Here is a 16,816-nt window from a genome sequence, read left to right as displayed (position 1 = left end):
TAACACATTATAATTAACCTCAGTCCATGGTTTATTTATATTTCTTTAGTTTTTAACCTAATGTCCTTTTTCAGTTCCAGGATCCAATCCAGGATACCACATCCCATTTGGCCATAATATCTCCTTAAGTTCCTGTTGGCTGTGATGGCTTTTTTGGTCGCTTCTTGTTTTTGATGACCTTAAAAGTTTTGAGTAGTGATGGTTAGGTATTTTGCTAATGTTCCTCAATTGAGACTTGTGTGATATTTTTTTCATGACCAAACTGGAGTAATGTGTTTTTGACAGGAAGACCTCAGGGGTCAAGTACCATTCTCATTCACATCATATCAAGAGTATACACTGTTAATATAACATGTCTTATTGTTGTTAAGCTTGATCAACTAGCTTGAGATAATGTTTATCAAGTTTGTCCATTATAAGGTTGCTCTCTCTCCCCTTTCCATTTTGTATGGAAAGTCACGACACAGTGCCTAGACTTAAGGAGTGGGAATTATGCTCCATTGTTGACGTTCCTTTCAAATAGAAGATGCAGCTGTCTATTTGTGCATCATTATTTAGATAAATTCTTCGGGCCCATCAAGTATGCAGGGTGTCATGGTTGTATTAAATCCCGTCCTTCTCCTCTAAGAACTTAACATCTATTTGGAAACATTGTCTAGGGATGATATTATACAGGCACAATGTATTATAGCATTGACAACTGCAAATGGTGTTTTTCTGGAATTCAGAATCCCCCTCAGGTTATAGAGAAAAGCAGGCATCGAAAAAGTATATGACAATGAAGATATTCACTTGCGAGTAAGACAACTTATAAAAGTTATTTTGAAAAACAACCATTTAAAAGTCTCTCAAAATTGTCCAAAGGCAAGACAGCAAGTAAAGAAATATTTATTTAAGAAAATCTACTAAATATTGACAAGAACAGTGAGAGTTTGTTGCACTTGAGCCATAACCCATTCTTTCCATCTCGCTTCCCCAGCTGAGCGTGACAGACACTCCATTCTGGATGCATAAGGCCAAGAAAACAAGGCTTCCTCTCCCTTCAGCTCCTAGTCAAGTAACTCAATATCTCACCAGGAGGGACAAGCCACCAGTATTTGTCATCACCCCCTGTCATTCCATTATGAGTCGTAGAGATGAGTGTAGCCAAAAAAAAGCTAATGTATCCCTTTCTCCACCCAGACACAATCATAGGGCAGAGGCTCTAGCCCCAGGTATGAAAGGATAAGAATACTGGGGCACTAATTGTCCTTATCCCCATCTCACTCACAGGGCAGAGGTTCAACACTCGGAGAGGCAAGCTGAGAAAACCAGAGTCTACTGCCCCTGCCAAACAGCCTCATCATAAAGCATGACTATCATCCCAGGGAAAGTGGGCCACCGTCCTTGCACTCAGCTCTGGAGTTGTGGCTCAGAGATTTCAGCTCAGCAGCAGAGGCAAGTCATAAGAACAGACAGCTCTGAAGCTCTCCGTAAAGTCAATAACTTTATTTGAAACAGACTTTAGAAGTTCAAGCCTAAGGGCACTTTCAAAAACAATGGATATTTGGTGGTAAGCAATTAAGAGGCTAGGAATCCTCTTAATTAAGATCAACAATTTAAAACATGGGCAAACTAGCTCACCAGAGAGAACCAGAGAAGAAGACAGCAACGATTCACCCTCCTGAGATCTGAACAAACCTCAAAGACTTGCCCCAAATACTATCTGTGAAAAGGGTCCTAGATTTAATTGGATTTAAATGTGAAACAATTTATATCCCAGGACATTGTCAAAAACAATAAAGCAATCACCCAGCAAGTGTGAAACTTCACAGCTGGGTATGATTCCAGCAATGCACATAACAGAGAGATAGAGAAAGAAAGCTCCAATAAAACCACTTGGACATGGACGAACCTGGAAACCATCATTCTCAGCAAACTGACAGAAGAGCAGAAGATCAAACACCGCATGTTCTCACTCATAGGCGGGTGTTGAACAATGAGAACACATGGACACAGGGAGGGGAGCACTACACACTGGGGTCAGTTGGGGGGAAATAGGGGAGGGAGGGTGGGGGGTGGGAAGCTGGGGAGAGATAGCAAGGGGAGAAATGCCAGATGTAGGTGATGGGGAGGAAGGCAGCAAATCACACTGCCATGTGTGTTCCTATGCAACAATTTTGCATGTTCTTCACATGTACCCCAAAACCTAAAATGCAATAAAATAAATAAATGGGAAAAAAAAAAAACCACTTGCACCCCAGGGTGATGGTGCACATGCCCAAGGCTATGCTCTCTGAAGATCAACACTGAAGACTTCACACTGAGGGAGAAACTGATCTCACTAAAATAGTTTAATCAAGTCACTAAACAAGCAAATAATAGCAAAAAGAAGCATTGGAGAGGGAGAAGGGAAATCAATATCTACTTGCTACAATATGTTACCTAAAATGTCCAATTTTCAACAAAAAATAATCAACTAAAGAAATAGAAGAAAATCAACCATATGCATAGAAAAAAAGCAGGCAACAGAAACAATCTGTGAATGGCCCCAGATGTTGAATTTGACAAAGATTCTAAAGCTGCCATCAGAAATGTGTTTAAAGAACTAAAGGAAACCATGTTTGAAGAAGTAAACAGGAAAAATGGCAGAGTGGGAATCTCCAAATCTCCTCTTCTCCAAAAAGTAATGAGAAAACTAGCAAAAATTGTCAGAAGTAAATTTTTCAGAACTCTAGAAATTGCCCAAGACTTTACAGCAATCTTGGGTACATTTATTCAAGAAACATGACTGAGTATCTGTAAGAAGAGTGAGATTGTGGTGTTTTTGCTTGTCCTAGTCCAATTCCCTACACTCTAGCACAACAGTAGGCTTGAAAAATAATAATCTGCATTCATGGTGAAAACCAACAGCCTCACAGACAGCAGAGAGAGCGGAAAGGAAGTGGAGCTCTTTCCAAGAATTATTCCCAGAGAATTGTCATTATTTAATCTGTCTGGTGGTTCCCAGGAAAAGCCCACTTGCAAGGTTGTCTGCATTTAACCTGATTCAGCACTCTCCCAACGTGAAAAGTCTTACACCTGGGGGCATTTGTCAAAAACAATTCCAAGCAATTGATTAGCTCTGCGACTGCATAAGATGGTGAGTAACAGTTGAGGCAAACAATAGAGTGACCAAATATCTTAAAAGTTAAAACTAGGGAATGAGATGTTCATAGGGACTTTGAAATGCTTTTGACAAGGATGCCAAGACAAGTAAATAAAATAATAGTCCTTTCAACAAATGGTGCTTGGGAAAATGTACTTGACATTCAGAAGAATGATTATTACATCTATGTTTTCTCCTAAGAGTTTTATATTTTTAGCTGTTGCATAAAAGCCTTTAATTCATCTTGACTTAATTTTTGTGTATAGTGTATGGTAGAGGTCTGTCCTGGTCCATTTTGTGCTGCTATAACAGAAAACTACACAGTGGATCATTTATAAATAATAGAAATGTATTTCCTTGCAGATCTGAGAGCTGGGAAGTCCAGGATCATGGGGCTGACATCTGGCAAAAGCTTTCTTGCTGTATCGTCCCATGACAGAAAGTGGAAGGGAGACAGGGCTAGAGAAAGCTAGAAATCAAACTTGCAGCCTTTTATAATTGGCATTAATCCACCCATATGGGTTCCAGCCTCGTGATCTGAATATCTTCTATTAGGCTCCACCTCCCAATTTTGTTGCATTGGGGATTAAGTTTCCAACACATGTTTTTGGGGGGACATATTCAAACCATTGCAAGGTCTAACTTCATTCCTTTGAATGTGATTATCTAGTTATTCCAGTACCAAGGGGCTGGACTGGGAGGCAAGCACAATAATGTCAGGAGAATAGGGGTAAAACTGCTACCCAGAGAGAAGGAGAAACACATGAAAAGGGATTTTCAACCATGAACAGCAGCCTCCACTCACCAACTAACAAACCAATAACTTAGGCCTCAAGTACTAGTTAGAGTGGAAATATACCTCAGTGGTTAAAATAATTGGTTCCACACTCGGACTATCTGGATTCAAATCCTAACTCTACCACTTGCTGTGACCTCCTTGTGTCTTAATTTCACCTTTTGAACACTAGAGATAGTGATAATACTTACCCCATAGTATTAATGAGACACGGCATGACGCTTAGAACAGTGACTGATATATAGTGTGGGCTCAAGAAACATTAGCTCTTAATGTGTATCTATTGTGCACACCAACCTGGAGTCCTATATGTATCATCCCTTTGGGAGGGGTTATGGTTGACATCTTCTTACTTAATATTCAACAAATACTTTGTGTTAGACACCACTCCGGACACTATGGGAAATACAAAGATGAATAAGCTAAGCCCATGGCTTCAAGTACTATTTACTTGTTAACAACTCTGAAATCCGTAGTTCCAGCTCAGACATCATCTTTCCTGTGTTCCATACACATCAATTGATTCTTGTTGAACCTCTCCACCTGAATTGACAATAGGTACTTCCATGTCACCACATCATCCAAAAAACAAAAAGCAAAAAAACTTACTTCCACATAACTCCCAAACCTACCTCTTCCGCGGTATTCTCTATTGAAGTTAATGGAATCATTATTCACCGAGTTGCTTCAGCTAGATATTTAGGAATCTTTCTGGAGGCCTTGCTCACTCCCCGTATCCTATCCAACACTAAACTGATTGATTGTACCTATCACACAGTGTCATCATAATCCTGAAGGACACAATTCCAATTGCCGTAATTCTGATTGTTGGATCCCCAAAGATCAAAATTCCTAAGGTCTAAAACCCCTAACATCTAAAAGCCTGAAAATTATGATCTTGAAAGATTAAAATGCCAAATACTGAAACCTGAAAGGTGAATTCTAGGGAAAAGATTAGTGAATTTTTGGTTGTACATAGAATATTGCGTCATGTTAGGTGGAACTATTGCCTTGTTATTGTCTTTATTTGGAAATTAAGTGTGATTTAAGGAGACACGTATGGGTGCCAATTCCCCTAATAAATTCCCTTTCAAATATGTATATATGTATCCAATTCGTTTTGTCTCTCTGGAGAACCCTGACTAATACAGATTTAGTATTGGGGAAGCTAAATGTCATTCTTTCTTACTGTACTCTTTATGACACAGTAGAAGAGACCTGAAAAAAATGTTCCTTTGCAAAAAGGCTGTGATAAGTAGGCTACGTAATGGTGAAAGATAAAAGTTTAAAAGCTAATTACTATTGGTGCTGCAACTGCAGAAAATAATTGTAACAGCTGAGCAATCACCAGACTTTCAAATGGACAGCATACACTTAGGAAATGTGTAGGCCACAGCCACTCTCCAAATACACGTGCAACAAGTGTTTCAAAGATCATAGAAGTGAAAATGCAGGCAAAAAATACAAGAAATTTCCTTTGTCAGATTATTCAATTATGTATGACTTCTGTCCCTTCTCACACAGTGCCAATTCACTATGCTATGTATTTCATATTTGCATCATTTCTAATGCTGAAAGTATAATTGTGTAAAGATTTTTAGAGTTTTAATGTGTCGTATGCACTTTTTGCAAATTTGACTCCACAAAACTGCATTATCATAACCTTGACTTTGTGTATAAGCATGTGTATGTATGTAAAAATATTAAAACTTTTTCAGTAAATGAAGAGATGCCCTTTTTGTTTATATGCATTTGTAAAAGGTAAAATTTCTTGAGATCTTAGCTCTTTGGGTAACTGTATATGGAGTGGTGACCCATGGCAGTTTTTGAATAATCTTGTCAAGACTTAGGTTGTCCCTTCACAGTATTTCAGATGACCACAGTTATAAAGCTGGGTGAAAAAAATTACTAACTATAGTAATATGCATTTATACATTTTGCTTTTTGATATATTTACGAATATGGTTCGTCTTCTCATAACTTTTATACCAATGTGACTATTGTTAGTGTGCCTGAGTGTTTATGTTTGCAAAAATGTATACGTTCTTATTGCCTAGTTTATTGTGTAAAGTGGTGAACCTAGGAAGTGTTCTGTCATGATTTCATGTTTCTCAAATTCTCAAATAAATCACCCTTTAAAATGTAAATAAATGTCTTTAGAATAATTTTAAAATTATTTTCCTCAGAATTGTATTTTCAGGATTTTGATCATTTGGCAATGTGATTTTTGAGATTGTATAGACTTCAGGGATTGTCGTCTTTCAAGATTTCAACATTGGGATTGTGTCTTTTGGGGTTATGACGCTAACTCTTCTCATTCACATTTCTCAACACCCCCAGCAATTGCCCTAGGCCAATGCGCTAGCGTTACGTGCCTGGATTATTCTAATGTAATACTTGTGCTGTGTCCAATACTTTCTCCAAGTGAACAGCTGCAATGAACATTTGAAAAATACACACACACACACACACACACACACACACACACACTTAAAAACCCTCTGTAGAACAAAATGCAAATTATTTATTCTGGCCAACAAAGCCTTTATCTTCCTCTCAAGTCTTATGTTAGCCATGACCCACTCCACTCCCCTGACACCTGCATTTCTACCATTTCAGCCAGACTACCCTTCCTTCTCTTCTTCCAAGGTGTCAATCTTTTTCCAGGCTCAAGACATTCCCAATGCTGTTTATCTGCCCCCACAACTAATTTGTACTAGTCATTCAAGTTTCAGATAAAATAACACATAATGACAGATTTCTTCCCTAATTCCTCAGATTAGCTCAGACCTCTCAGCTAAACAATTTTATTCTCTAACAGTTACCATGCACATTTAATGTCTATCTTCCTTATTAGACTGTAAGTGCACTAAGACAAGGACCATTCTTTAGTCACAATTGTAGTCCCAAATACCTAGCACAGTGCCTTTGCACTCAGTAGATACCCAATAAAAATTTGGGTTGAAAAAAGAAGGAAGGGAGGCGAAGTGATATTAAGGGAGGAAAAAAGGGTGGAGGAAGGACAGGGAAACATTGTAAGACATAGGAAATAAATAAAACATGTTCCTTGACCTCGGGGAGCTTCTAGAGTCAAATAAAAGTCATGTAATCAGACAATGTTGTACAGGGGCATAAGTGTTATGACAGAGGTGTGTACATGGTGCTAGAAGAATTCAGAAGAAGAAGCTACCCTGAGTGGGATTTCAGGAAAGGCTAGGCAAAAGAGATGACATATGGAATTGCTTTATTTTTAGCAGCTTTATTGATATATAATTCACATATCATACAATTTTAAAGTCTAAAATTTAACAGATTTTAGTATATTCACAGAGACATGTAGCCATCACCACAATCAATTTTAGAACATTTTCATCACACCTGAAAAGAAATCCCTACCTATTAGCAATCACTCCCATTGCCCCTTCCCCCTAGATCCTGATAATCACTAATCTATTCATCATCTCTATAGAGATTTGCCTATTCTGGATATTTCATATAAATTGAATCATACTACATATGGCCTTTTGGGTCTGACTTCTTTCACTTAGCATAATGTTTTCGGGGTTCATCCTTGTTGTAGTATGTATCAGTATTTCATTCCTTTTTATGGCTGCACTATATTCTAGTGTATGGATGTACCAGATTTCATTTATTTATTCATTAGTTGATGGACATTTGGGTTTTTTCCACCTTTTGGCTATTATGAACAATACTGCTGCAAACAACTTGTGTACAAGCTTTTGTGTGAACACACTAGTTTCTGTATAGCAGGCTCTCAATAAACATTTTTTCAATGAATGAATAAATGAGTATATACATAAAGTAGCTATCATGGTGCTTAGCAAAAGCAGATATTTAGTAAATATTAGTTGCCACTACTATAGTTGTTACTGTCATCATCATTATTACTAGAACTGAGCTGCATCTATAAAAGGGGAATTTTAAAATTCTTCATTTGCTGTGAGCATGCTAGATCTGGTCCAAGAACAAAAACAACTAACTAGTTGGGTGGCCTTAGGTAGGTCACATCTCCTTCTTTCTCAGATTCTCAGGCTCAGTCATATATGTGTATGGTGGTATTGTATGGCGGTTCCATGCACAAGCTCTGGAGTTGATGCCTGAGTTTAATACCAGGTTTTGTGTTTTGCTAGTGATGTGACCTTGGATAAGTTACTAATCTTTTTAATCCTGTTTCCTTATCTGCAAAATGAAGACAGTAATAGTATCTAACTCCACAGAGTAGTTTTGATGATTAAATGAGATGGTGCAGGTAAAATGCTTAGCATAGGACCTGGCAAAGAATCAACATTCAAACAATAACAGTGACCCAAAGCCCCGGCCTCTGGTGGATCCTGCGAGAAAGCCCTCATCTAACCACAGCAACTCAGGTCGATGGGTGGAAAATTGCCAACTCACATGCTGCACCTAGCTTGAAGATTCTAGAGTGTCTCTGCAGCAAACAGTTCTCCTGGCAATTCAAGCACTACTTCCTGGTGGTCCATTTCTTCCCACTGTCAGGGCTTCATAATCTAAGCCAAGGCAAGATGTCAGGGAAAATTGCATGTTGATGCACATCCCACAACCCCAGACCTTCCTCCATCAAAATATCATGGTGTGTGGCTGTAAAGCCCGAGATAAATCATTTGAGCACTGTTGCTGTTCAAGATTATCTGCAAACATGTTCACCTCCATCAGAGGAAATAATTAAAATCTCACATACTTCCTTATAGCAATATTCTTCTGCACTTGATTCAGTTGGATGATCATGATGATAATTCTGTACATTTGTATAGCTTGTTAGCTTCTAAAGAAATTTCACGTTAATCACTTGGAAGGACATAACCAGCTGTGGGGAAGGGAGGGCTGGAGACATTCAGTCACTTTGCAACTAAATAAACAGATGTCTCAGACCTCCTGACTTTTAGCCTGGAGTATTTCTTTTTGGTATCCTAACTTCTTGGAGACTAGATCATTTACTCCTTTCAACAGTTAGAAAGTGATCTCTTCATCTTGTAAGAAAATCTCCCTACTCTCCCACCTAGCAAATTTTCCCTACCTTCTGAGTAATCCATATCTGGCCCTCAGTGTGGGCGACCCTGCTGGATTATTGATGCTCTCATTCCTTTCTCTCACCACCTCTGCATGCAAACTGCCCTCCATCCCTCTCTGTCTTGATCTCTGCCAGTTTAACCCATTTGTCAATTTTCAATCTTTAGTTATCACTCCCCACCCAGGTGCTTATTATAAGCTGCCAGTACATTTCCATCTCGTCCATCTTCTCAGTCTCTGAATCTCCCACATGAAAGGTCATATTTCTCTATTCCAATTTCTGCTAATGGCCTTAACAACACTTAATGGGTACAGAAAAGGATTTCACCTTTCTAAAGGTGTCGATCAACTTTCAACAAGTTCCCCATTAATTCTGACTGTGTTTCCAAGAATTAATTGGACAGAACTGTTGATGTCCACTACCCTGGGGCTGCTTTGTGACATGCAATGTCCTGCTGGATCCATTCTGCTGTCTGAGGACCACTTGTAGACTGGTGAGTTATATTTAATCATAATCATCCTGCTTGACAAATGGCCTTAGGGGGCCAGTTATCTCCCAAGAACATTAGCTGTCCTCTTGCAATTGAGTGGTATACCAAAGCTACCGCACCCCTCCCCTTTTGTCACAAAGCCCAGATCAGATTTCCTAAGCTCAGGAGCTGGCAAACATTCCCAGTGCTCTGCAATAGTTCTTGTGTATTTGGAAGATTTGAAGCAAGGAGAGGTGCTTGACATTCAGTGCTCTCTGGGTTGGTGCTAATAGGCTGGGAAAATGGAGCAGTATATGCATGGAGCCTTACAAAGACGACTTTTAGTTTTTGCAATCAAGGTTGTGGTATGAGACCAGCAATAGCTCTTAAGAGCTGTTCAGAGGGGCTGCAGGTGTTCTGCATGACATTTTGGACACACATTCCTTGTTCACTGTCTCCGTGTCTGCCCACTAAAAAACTGGTTTCTGCAGACGTAAGGTAGAGATCACCAAAGAGAAAGTGTATCCATTTGTTGTGTCAGACCTGTTGCAAATCCACAGGGAAACAAGTTAAAGACAGTCTGTGTCCTCCAGCACCATTGTCAAATCAAGGAGATAGACAAGTAAGTAATTATATTTAGAAAAGTGAGAAAATAGCTATTAAGAGGTGGAAATACAGGGTGCCGTGAGAACACAAAAGAGGGGTACCTAATCTGTACTTGGGAGATCAGGAAGGATCTCTTTGAGGAAGTAACACCTGACAAAGAGCCTCTCCTTAATCAAACTTTAGTCAGGCTTGGATGAATCCTCTTCCCAACTAGGCCTTGACTTTTGAACTTCTATGCATTGCACAGTTTTAGAAAGAATCCTGTTCATTGGCTTAGCCAGAGTTCCCCACCTTCAATATTTTATCACCCTCAACATCTTATTGAGTTCTTCAACCTCCATCACCCCTGAGGTGATGTTTGATCACCCTGGCCTATCTTCAGCAAGAATCCTGTTAGGTCAGATTAGCCAGGATCCTACCTGCCCCCTGATGTTTCCTCTTAGTAATTTTCCATTCACTGACCATCCCACTGCTGCTCAGCCATACATCCCCGCTTTTCCTTGTTGTATTCAGAGTTAAGCTCTATCCCTTTTGCCTACTGCAACTGCAAAACCTCACTGTGGTAGTCCCTAGGCCTATCACAACAGTCCACATGAATAAAGTATGCCTTACCACTCTTTAGTTTCATCAATCATTTTTTCTTTGACACACTCAGGCTGAGTTCTGAAGCATGTCAAAAAAGGCATACTGGTGATGGTGAATGGAAAGGAAGGGTGCTCCAAACATTGAGAACATGTTCATCAGGCCAGAAGAGAGAGTATGTGTGTGTGTTTGTGTGTGTGAGAGAGAGAGAGAGAGAGAGATTGAGGGAAAAGAGAGAGACAGAATGAATATGTATGACTGAATGTCTGGCATAAACACAATGACTGAAAACGGATGAAATGCAAAAATAAGGCTGGAATAATGTGCAGGGACCAGGCCTACACAGGCTATGCTGGGAAATTAGCTAGGATTCAAATAATCTCCCAGTTTCTGTTATCTGCTGTGTATATAACATCTATATAAGACATCTCAAGGCCAGAAGTGAAAGAAATTGTAGATGTGATCTCTATGTTCATGGTGTTCACAGCTTATTTGGCGTGCAGAGTCTAGATATGAAGAAGACTTCAGAAGCCTACATGACATAGCGGCAGGAATCTAGAGTGTCTGTAAGGCCTATATTTATATAGTAGCTAATGTACCTGAGTGAGCCCTACAGAATAAGGAAATGTTAGGGAAAGGAAGGAGCTTTATTCAAAGGCGCAGTTTCCATCAGCCCTCTAATACCAGTCTGTTAGCTCTAGACCCCTCCCTTCTTTGGAGTTAGTCACACATTGCCAGCAAGCTAACTAAGGTCCTTGCCAACACTGTGACACAGACACTGACTTTCAGAAGCTTCTCCTAATGCTCTGAGCCTCAATCCATTTATCTATAAAATGGGCATGGGTGAAAGCACAGTTGGCTTCATTCACTCTGAAAATCCTTTCCCTGAAAACCTGCTGCACCCTGCTCCTCAAGTACCTCATTCTGATTCTCCATTGAAGATGGTAGTAGTTTGTCTTCAAGATAATCAGCAGTAATTACGTCTTTTCATGTATGCTATTGCCCTATCCTTGTGCAGAGGTAGAGTTTATTCCTCAAGTCCCTTTTGGGTGTGAACTTAGGAGAGTGCTTTCACTAACTGGAAATGGTAGAAGTTTCATTACACTAGTTCTAAGCCTAGGATTTAACACAACTGGCATTATCTACTTCCCGCTCTTGAAACGCTCCCTCTGGGAACATACCTACCATGCTGTAAGAAACCCAACCTAAAAAGAGCAAGCACATGTAGGTCCTCCGGTCAACAGCTCCTGATGAGCTCCCAGCTGAAATCTGACATCAACTGCCAGCTATGTAAGTGAGCCATTTTGAATGTTCAGTCCAGTTCCACTCTAGTTCCACTTGCCTTCCAACTGTCACTGAATGCGAGAAGCAAATTGAGAACTTCCCAGCTGAGCCCGCTCAATCCACAGAACCATTTGTGGTAATAACGAATTGTTTTTAGCCACAAACTTTAGTTGTCATTTGTTAGGCAGAGATAGATAAATCTCAGGGCCTTACTATTGGGTAAACCCAGAGCTCAAAAAAATTTTTGTGTAAAGGGTTAGATAGTAAATATTTTTGGCTTTCCTGACCATTCAATCTCTGTTACAACTACTCAATTCTGCCGTGATAATGCAAAAGCAGTTACAGACACTACAGAAACAAATGGGCATGGCTATGTTCCAGTCAAACTTTATTTTACAAAATCAGGTGGAGGACTGAGGCCTTCGCCATAGTTTGCATCTCCTAAGTTAATTGGATAAAATAATTAATCACAGAGTAATTATTAATTAAACACTAATAACTAAGTGTATCTCCAATAATATTAGCCTTTTGGCAGGAGTTTTTCAAAAACACAAAGCTTTGAATGATTGTTTGCCAAAATGGATATTGTGAGACAGCCATGGGGTTGGGGAGATGTTCTATTGTCAAATAATTTTGTGAATCTCTCGGTGAAATCTAAGTTATACAAAGTTTGTTTTACAACAAAATCCATATACAAAGTTATATACTGCAGGGTTCCTTTATAAGAGCCTTTGCACGCTGATCCCAAAGAAGTAAGTATACTGCTGGAATTTCAGAGCTAATCCCAGGCTGCTGGAAGAGAGGTTTTAAAATGAGAGAATTTAGCGTATCAGTTCTTCCTATATGTAAAACCAGAGCTGAGCTGTTTATTCCTCTTCATTCATTTTCCATTACTGCTCTTCTTCAGGCTCGCTTTCTGATCTCCATAATACACTGGCTGTGCCAATTATACACTGTTGGTTATTGATGTTTACCCTCTCCAAGTTTTGGCTTCCCTGATATGTAAAGCTAACAGTTTTTGGAATAACTGTACGCCAGCCTCCCATTTCAAGGTGGAGGAGCATTCCTGGTGGAATGAAAAGTTACAGCAAAGGCCCTAAGGAGGCAGTTAGTGTGCCTGTTCTGCTCAAGGAGGCCAGTGCGGCAGCAGCAGAGTAAGTGTGGGGAAAAACAGTGGGAAATGAAGTTGGAGAGGTTACTGGGGGCAGATCTTGTAGAACTCTGTAGAATACTATAAGGACTTGATCAATCATTCTAAATGAAATAGGGAATCATTGTGAGGTTTTGTAGCAGAAGAAAAGCATAATATAATTTAGGATTTTAAAGCATCACCCAATATGAACCAAAATACAAAATCTCAAAATGTATAAACAAAAATTGACAGAGATAAAAGGAGAAGTAGAGAAATCCTTAATTATAGTTGGAGAATTCAACACCCTCTTCTTAACACCTGACGCAATTACTGGAAGATTCAACATAGAAAAAATGTCAATTCTCCCTCCAAACGATTTATAGGTTTAAGGCAATTCCTATAAAAATATCTGCAAAGTTTCTTTGTAGACATGGACAAGCTGATTCTAAAATTTATATGGATGGATGCAGGCCCTACAATATGTAAACGATCTTGACACAGAAAAACAAAGTAGGGAGAATCACTCTGTCCAATATTAAAGCTTTAATATTAAATACTATTATTCTAAATAATAAATATTAAATAATATTAAAGCTTTAATACATACTTGCAGTAATCAAGACTGTGGAATTGGCAGAGGGATAGGCACGTAGCTCAATGGAACTGAATAGAAAACTCAGAAATGGACCCATACAAATGTGTTCGACTAATTTTTGACAAAGTAGTCAAAATATATCAATGGAGGAAGGATAAACTTTTTAACAACTGGTGCTAGAGATATTGGATGTTCATAGACAGTAAATGACTCTCAACTTAAACCTCATACCTTATAAAAGTTGAACAATAAGAACACATGGACACAGGGAGGTAAGCGTCACACACTGGGGTCTGTTGGGGGGAAATAGAGGAGGGACAGCGGGGGGTGGGGAGTTGGGGAGGGATAACATGGGGAGAAATGCCAGATATAGGTGATGGGGAGGAAGGCAGCAAACCACACTGCCATGTGTGTACCTATGCAACAATCTTACATGTTCTTCACACGTACCCCAAAACCTAAAATGCAATTAAAAAAAAAGAATTTATTTGGAAAAACAAAAGTTCAAATGGATCACAGACTTAAATGTAAAATGTGAAACTATAAAACTTTTCAAGAGATCTGCATGCCTGGTGGAGAGTTGGGGGTTGCATCAGAACCTATAAAACAAAGAGGCCTGGTGCAGTGGCTCATGCTTGTAATCCTAGCACTTTGAGAGCCAAGGCAGGAGGATGACTTGAGTCCAGGAGTTCAGGACCTCATTTCTATTAAAATAAAAATAGCTTGGTATGGTGGTGGGTGCCTGTGGTCTCATCTATTTGGGAGCCTGAGGCAGGAGGGTTGTTTGAACCAAGGAGATTGATGCTGCAGTGAGCAGTGATTATACCACTGCATTCCAGCCTGGGTGACAGAGCAAGACCTTGTGCCAAAAAAAGGGGGGGGAAGTTGGAGCTCTATAAGAAATGTAATTATATAACATGACTAGGCTAGGAATAATAGTTGCTTCATCATAATCGTGTAAACACTGGATATTGATCTATTCTCAATTATAAAACTGTCTAGGAGGAAAAAAAAGTTTTTTAAGTAGGAGAAAATCTTCAGAGTCTAAAGCTAGACAAGGATGCATTAAACTTCACACCAAAAATACAATTTATAAAAGGAAAAATTGATAAGACTTCATCAAAATAAAAAAAAACAAAACCTTTTTTTCTCTGCAAAGGACCCTGTTAAAAGGATGAAACAACAAGCTACGGAGTAGGAGAAAATATTTGCAAACTACATATCCAGAAAAAGACAATATTTAGAGTACATGAGTAATCCAAACTCAACACTTTAAAAAATCCAATTAAATAATAGACAAAAGACATAAACAGACATTTCACTGAGGATGATATACAGATGGCAAATAAGTACATGAAAAGATATTCAACATTATCAGCAATTAAAGAAATGTGAAAAAATCACACTACTATCAGCTTAGCTAAAATAAAAAATAATGACAACATCAGATGCTGGCAAGGATGAGGAGAAACTGGATCACTCATACATTACTGGTGAGAATGCAGCCGCTCTGAAAAACAGTTTGGTACTTCTTCAACATGTTAAATATAGTTTCCATATGACCCACTGTTACATGAATGAGACAAAGATGACTTCTGTATTTTAGCCTCATCTTGTCTCCTTTTTCACAGCAAGTCAGGACCTATTAGCTCAAAAGCCCACCAGTACTAAGCTCAAATTTTCACACATTCTTTTGTTATAAATGTAGCTCAAATAAACAGATATTTACCTATTTAGAGCCTTCCGGCTTTGCATACTCCACAAAACTGCATCCAACACCTGTTAGCCAGAGATAAGACAAACCATGGGGCTAAAGACTCTAAGCCCCTGTTGCCCTTCAGAGCCTCTGCTCCTCGGTGATATAACCTAGACACTTAAACTTCCTCTTTGATTCCCCTGTCCCCCAGAAGTTCTCTTGCCATCCTCTCTTTAATGAAATAAAGAGGGGAAATTTGAACATGGAGACAAACATGCACAGAGGGAAGATGACGTGAAGATGGTTATGTGATAATGTAGGCAAAGATTGGACTGATGGCAGCTGCAAGCGAAAGATTGCCAGCCACCACCAGTAGCTAGGAAATGACAAGGGAGGATTCTACCAAGACAGTTTCAGAGAGAGCTGACATCTTGATTTGGGACAGCTAGCCTCCACAGCTGTGCAGCAACAAATTGTTGTTTTAAGCCACGTAGTTTGTGGTACTTTGTTATGACCGCCCTATCAAACTAATACACCATGGAATATTTCTCAGCAATAAAAGCAATGAGCTACTGATAAACACAACTTGGAGAATTATGCTAAATTTTTGAAAAGGCCAATCCCAAAAGGTGACACACTGTATAATTCCATTTATATAACATTATGCAATGCCAAATATTAGAAATGGAGGACAGGTTAGTAGTTCCCAGGGTTTAGGGATGTGGCTGTGAGGTGTACAGGAGGCTTGTGTGTATGGCTATAAAAGAGTAACACAAAGGATCCTTGTGAAAATGTTCTGTATCTTGACTGGTGCTAAATATGCGAATCTACACATGATAAACTTGTATAGAACTTAGTACACACATGAATATAAAGTAAAACTGGAAAAATCAGAATCAAATTAGTAATTTGTATATCAGTATGTCAGTATCCTGGTTGTGATACTATACTATGGTGTTGCAAAATGCTAATGCTCCTATTTGAGGATCTTAGCAAAGTGTTAATGGGTCTCTCTGAATTATTTTTTACAACTGCATGTGAATCCGCAATTACCTAATAAAAATTTCAATTAGAATAAAGCATCAGTGGCTGTTAAGAACAAACTTTAAAGGGGAAGGATGGCAGCAGGGAGAACAGGGAACTTTTGCATAAATCCAGGAATAAATGGATAATGGCTCCAACTAGGATGACAGCAGTAACACGGAAGTAGAGAGAAGCAGTTAGGTTCTGGATACATAGTGTTTTGAAAGTAGAACGAACAGAATTTCCTAACAGATGCATGTAGGATGTGAGAGAAAGAGAAGTGTCAAGGATGATGTAAAGGTGTTAATATGCCAAAGGCTGCAGGTGGAGAGGGTTTGGCAGTAGAGCTGGGGGGAAGGGATTAAGATAGTAAAGCTTGGGGACTGGATGAGATCATTAAGGGAATAACTCTTGCTTAGAGAAAAGAGAAAAACTAAGAACTGAGACTTCAAAGAA

At 39.1% G+C, this 16,816-nt stretch overlaps 1 long non-coding RNA gene across 1 annotated transcript; it reads right to left on the bottom strand.

Moving 5' to 3' along the window:
• Positions 1-7,269: 7,269 nt before the first annotated feature.
• Positions 7,270-16,583, bottom strand: LOC116538018. The gene is made up of 3 exons (XR_004263456.1): positions 16,573-16,583; positions 15,708-15,713; positions 7,270-7,433 (listed from the first exon to the last, which is right to left on the bottom strand). It is a non-coding gene; the product is annotated as an uncharacterized LOC116538018 (long non-coding RNA).
• Between the last annotated feature and the right edge of the window lie 233 nt (positions 16,584-16,816).

The sequence above is a fragment of the Sapajus apella genome, unplaced genomic scaffold (genome assembly GCF_009761245.1).
Source record: "Sapajus apella isolate SASKATOON/1434 unplaced genomic scaffold, GSC_monkey_1.0 scaffold115, whole genome shotgun sequence".
Lineage (NCBI taxonomy): Eukaryota > Metazoa > Chordata > Mammalia > Primates > Cebidae > Sapajus > Sapajus apella.
The sequence above is the reverse complement of the archived record's forward strand: the minus strand, read 5'-3'. Positions and strand labels throughout refer to the sequence as shown.